The sequence below is a fragment of the Podarcis erhardii genome (assembly GCF_964252035.2).
Source record: "Podarcis erhardii genome assembly, chromosome: Z".
Lineage (NCBI taxonomy): Eukaryota > Metazoa > Chordata > Lepidosauria > Squamata > Lacertidae > Podarcis > Podarcis erhardii.
In genome coordinates this window covers 45,157,375-45,163,374 of record NC_138504.1, presented here as the reverse complement: position 1 = coordinate 45,163,374, position 6,000 = coordinate 45,157,375, and positions in this window count along the sequence as shown.

Below are 6,000 nucleotides of genomic sequence, written 5' to 3'. Positions count from 1 at the left end.
CCAACATCTCCAGATAGTGCTCAGAGAGACCCCTGCCTGAAACCCTGGAGAGCTTAGAGGTTTAGACCAGTGTTTCCCAACCTTGTGCCTCCAGCTGTTTTTGAACTACAACTCCCATCATCCCTGACTAGCAAGACCAGTGGCAAGGGATGATGGGAAATGTAGTCCAAAAACAGCTGGAGGCACAAGGTTGGGAAACACTGGTTTAGACAACGGGTTAGCAACAAGATCAAATGAGGTGGGCTGTGCCTCAACTCCTTCACCAGTACTTTGTATGCAGCAAGTAGGTGTTACTCAGAGTAGACCACTCAAAACCAATGGACCCCAGTTAGTCATGTCTATTATCTTTAGTGAGTCTACTCTGAATAGGATTAGCAATGAACATAATCCAATGGATGAAATCCACTCAAACGCTGAAATCTGAATGGGTCAGTCCAGTGTCCCCAAGCAGCTGGTGACTCATTGTGTGTTTGTATTGCACTGAAACATATCACCAATGTCATATCTGCTGTCAGCCCCAAAGCCTTACTTTTCAGCTCTTGTTAAACATTTGCAAGCCATCACATCCCCTCTCCATCTCTAGGCAACACATACCGGTATCTGTTTCTGACTAGCCTTTTCATAACTCTTCCACTCCTAAGTCCTTTCCAGTTTTGTTAGCATTCTCCCTAGACCACAACAAACAGGACTAAGCTCAGTAATCTAGATGTGGCTGCGCCAGTGGAATTTATCCCTTTGCTGCCGATTCAACAACTGGGGGTCAATTTTATGATAATGTTTGTTTAGGATTCTGTTTTTAATTGCATATGCTTTTACATCATGTTTAAGAAATCTCATGGCTCTCAAGGGTAGAAATATGGATGCAAATGGCTTCAATAAATAAATGACATCAAGTACTGCCTGCAAGTCATAACACCAGTCAGTGCCTGCCTCCAACCACTCCCCTCATTATATATATTTCATTGTTTTAAATGCTATAGTTTCTGAGAAAAAGCTGCGGACACTCTAGCTGCAAGCAGTAAATCATCCAGTCCTTTTCTCCTGGATGTGTGCTGAGGAAGGGAAGCTGATGATGAATGGGGCTGTCCGTATTTACATTGAGAGCGGAACAGCTGTGAGAATCTCCCCGCACCACAAGTATCCCTTGCAAACACCCCCCTTTCTTTCCTTCTCCGCTACTGCTTGCTGACAGTGATGGATTGTCTACTTCTGTGCAGATATACCCAGTTGCATAAGCTCCCTACCAGTGCTTGATATGATTGGGAACAAATTCCATTCCTTCTGGGTGCCATGGAATTCTTTTAGAAGATATTGGTATATGCCATGGCTTGGGCAACAAAAGCTGGAACATAGGAAGCTGCTTTATACTAAGTCAGACAACTGGTCCACCTAGCTTTGTATTGCCTGCACTGACTGGCAGGGGTACAGGCAGGGGACACTGCCAGCCCTACTTTAAGATGCCAGGGATGGAACCTGAGACCTTCTTGCAAAACAAACACTCTACCACCGAGCCATCGCTGCTCCCCTAACTAAGATTCTGATCCTCATGGTTCTGAATAAAGGACTGATTGAAATAAAAACATACAGAGGTGCCAAATACCGTCAGACCATTTTCATCTAGCCCAATATTTTCTGCAATAATTGGCAGTGGCTCCCCATGATTTCAAACATGGGACATCCTTAGCTCTGCCTGGAGATTCTGTGAATTGAAGCTAGGACCTTCTGCACTCAAAGCAGGTGCTCCACCACTGAGCTATGGCCCTTCCCTAAGACAAATATGGCAACCCTAACATAGAGCAGTCAAGTCCAACATTCCTTGTTTCCCTAGAATGGATGCACAGAGGAATGTGGCTCCAAACTTCCTGTCATACCTGTTGGGAGCCACCTCCCCCTGAGTGTGACCAGGTAGCTGGGCATGACTCAAGTAAAGCCCTAATAAAAGGGTTGTGCACACAGTCATCTTCCTCGATTGCTCTTTTGCTCCTTTTGGATATATTGATCCTGCTGTTCATATGCAGCCTCATCCATAACAAAGGATGTAGGCAGGGGCGTAGGAACAATAACAAAAAATAACAATACACAAAACACAAAAATGAGCATGCAAAAAAACACACAAATCCAATTCTTACAAGTTAATAATATAAACACTAAAAAGAAAAACAAACATTGACTTCCACCAATCCCACAGCACCTCCTTTACCTCTTATTGTATCTTCCTGTTTTCCTTATCATCTCTATCCTAGCATCTAGATATAAATTCCTCTTTCTTATCCTTTCACTTCACAAGGTTCTTCCAGACTCAGCCAGATTTAAAAAAAATGCCTTATCTTATTATTATTTTCAGCGGGAAATAAAAGGGAAATTACCAGGAAGAACCCATAATTACCAGGAAGAATCCCGGATTGCTTAATTAGAAGGTTGACACCAGCCATCAACAGTTTCCTGCTACTATTTGCTGCAAGGAATGTGCTCTGCTCTATGTGCTTACTAACATGAATGAGGAAGGGTTATATATAATTAATAGATCTCTAATCTTCCTCAACATTCCTACAAGATCCCCTTTAATAAGCTTGATTCAATTTGGAAATCAAGCTTTAATTGAATCTGGGTCACAGCCCTAATATTCATGGTTCTTGCCCTCCCTGTTCATCACACTATGCACTCTTCTATGTATCCCAAAGGAAGGTGGTATATAAATGGATTGGTGGATGGATTGAAAGAATGGCTGCTAAGTGTATAACAGTACTCCAACTCTATCAGATGTAGGGCTTAATCTCTTTTACTGTGTGTATTTTAAAGCCCATCCTCCCTCTAAATGGGGTTTTGAGCACTAATTACATCAAAGGCAAGAAGGTGATTTAACAAGGTGCACCTTAGCCAACCAGTATGGGGGGAGAGAGCACAGATAGCACTGGCTCTGATCAGAGTCATGGGAAGCTAGGAGAAGGCCCTAGCAAGTTTTGATAACCCAAACATGGTTAGGATAGAATCTGCAACCCCCTCAAAGAGGATCAAATATCCCATCAGCTAGGACATTTTATATCCTTCTGAAGAGAGAATTGGGTGAGATGCTTGAAGTCAATCAACCCTACCAACCTCAATTTCATGACTGTCTTTGGGGGTGCTTGAACAGTCTTGACATCTCTAAGTCTTCTCCTCTGCCTTCAGAATTCAACCTTCCTTGCTTCTGTTGTCACTGTTTCTTTGAAAATACAATCTCCTGCGCTCCTCCATCATTCCTCTCTCTTCATTGTTTCCCTTCTTGTCTCCATTCTTTCTCCATTTCATGAAACCGTTGACATCTTGTTTACTTCTGATGTCGAAATAAAGAAATTTCATTTCTGAAGCACATTTTCTTCTGCTGTCAATGTAGCTGGGGAGGTGGGGGGAAACAAGATATGATGCTTCAAAGGCACCAATCAACTTTAAAACAGCAACAAAAACTAGACAAAAGGAAGTTCAAAGTAGATGCCTCCTCCCTTCTTCCAGCAAATATGAGACTGCTATGCCAGTTTCATGATTGCCAGGCTGTTTAGCTTAGTAAAAGCATCTCCAGCAAATCTTAGAGATCGTATTCCATACACAAAGAAAAAATGCATTTACATTATGTCCCAAATAGCTGACAGACTGCCTCCTTTCATATAGACCTAGCCAGAAGTTAATATTATAGAGGGGATTCTTTTTGTAGTTCAGCGCCCTCCAAAGTTTTTTGGGGAAGTGAAAGCCTGGGAGAGGCCATTTTCTGTGTAAGCCCCTAAGCTTTGGGATGTGCACCTCACAGATGCGTGTCTGCCACCTTCATTATACAACTTTCATCATATGCTGAAGACTGCCTTTGCACCCTTGCCATGGAAGAGAGATATCCCTCCCTAGTATTCTGATTTAAAACTGTTCTAACTAATTTTAGTTTTGCATTTTTATATTGCTGTACCTTCCCTGTGTCCTTACGGTGAAGGGCAGGTAAGAAATGCACAGCCCTTATATATGCCACATTGACCTCCTGAGGAAAGGTGGGGTATAAATGAATGCATTCATGTATAAATGAACAAATAAATGCAAAAATTACTACTGGGAGTGTAAAAGGAGTCCTGCTAGATCAGACCTAAGGCCAATCTCTTTCAGTGGGCCTAAGGCTTGTGGATTACAAACAAAACTATGCCCTCTTACATCATATTCCATTGCATTCCTCTCTCTCCTACTGTTCCATTCCAGCCCCTCGTGTTTTCCTCCTGAGTGTCTCCTCCTCTTCCTCCTTCATGTGTGTACATCATCAAACCTTGGGGTGCTCCTGACCTGGTGACAGCTCGCTTTTATGGGTAGATGGTGTTTCATTGGCTGCATAAGGATTGGCACTCAGAGAATTGTGTTTCCTATTAGTGGTGATGGTGACGAGAGGATGAAGCTAAGTGGCCTTTTTAGGGTCAGGCATGCTTCTCTTGAAGTGTAACACTGACATCTTTTCCAACAGTACACCGACCCCAACCCTCATTTCTGAATGGAGACAGAAGGAATAAATGAAAACCCAAGGGATGGGATGGTGTCACCCTTTGAAGTTTCCTCTCTTTTCTCCTTTTGCCTTGCAGAGTGATCAAGGAGCCCCCCCTCTCTTTCTTTTCCCCTTTCCAGTCACACACAAACATTTCCTGGGTTAATTCTCTCCTTGCTGAGACTGGAAATTAGATAGATTGGAGATTTATAGCTAGTGAAAACAACAACAACAATCTACTCCTATCAAGACAAAATAAAATAAAAAAATTCCTTCCAGTAGCACCTTAAAGACCAACTGAGTTAGTTCTAGGTATGAGCTTTCGTGTGCATGCACACTTCTTCAGATACACACACGTGCATGCACACGAAAGCTCATACCTAGAACTAACTCAGTTGGTCTTTAAGGTGCTACTGGAAGGAATTTTTTTATTTTATTTTGTTTTGACCATGGCAGACCAACACGGCTACCTATCTGTAACTACTCCTATCAAGGATTCAAATGATTAAATATCACACCCAGGAAATACTTTTAACTTCACTTACAGTACAATCTCAGTACAGTACAATCAGTTCAGTACAATCTCACTTACACACCAAGGCAAGCAACAGAAAATCAACCTGTGTAATAAGGATCTGGAGAGGGAAGGAGGGTGAGGGCAATCGGGGTGGGGAGAGACAGAGATGAGGAGAAAAGATGGAAGGGACAAAGAGACAAATGAAGAGATAACCTAGAAAGAGAAGTGACTCCCCCCCCCCCAGCTGCAGCTTTAAAGACTATTAAGACCATCTCAATGCATTGATGGGAATCAATTGTCTTTGGGCACACACATTTTGGGCTGCTGGTTCTCCAAGAAAGAAATCCCAGGCAGATGTGAACAGCCAATAAAGGGTGTGTAACAAACTTTACGTCAGGGATGGAGAAGCTGTGGTTCTCTGTTTCTGTTTGGATAAAAACTCTCATCAGTCCCAGCCAGCATGACCAATGCCAGGGATGATGGGTGCTGTTATCCAGTGGTATCTGAGGAATCAATTCCCCCTCAGTGGACCAGTCTCCATTGTACAGACAACTAACTAAAATACTGAGATTTATACCTGGACAATGCTGCTTGCTATTTTCTAGGTCTGTGAACACTCCTCTAACCAGAGGAACACTTGACCAGCATCCAGCACTGAATCAATTCAGGGACGAATTAGGAATTTTAAAAGCATGTACAGTTGTGAGGGGAGAAGAATCTGTGTCTTCTTCCCTGCTTCCAACTACACTGGAAGGTTGCCCAGATGGGAATGTGACTCTCAGGCTAAAAAATGTTCCCTAGTCCTGCACTATCATAATCACTCAAGAAAGTCAAGATTTCTCAGCATGCCAGCCTCTCCTCACCACACGAAGCCACGTGTTCTAATCTAAATTTCCTCTAAAGAAACTACTCTTGGTAATGGTGGTTACAGACGGTCTCAGTGGCTCTCATTATGAAGTTTGATGCTGCATAAAATCACCATTGTATAAGACAAGAG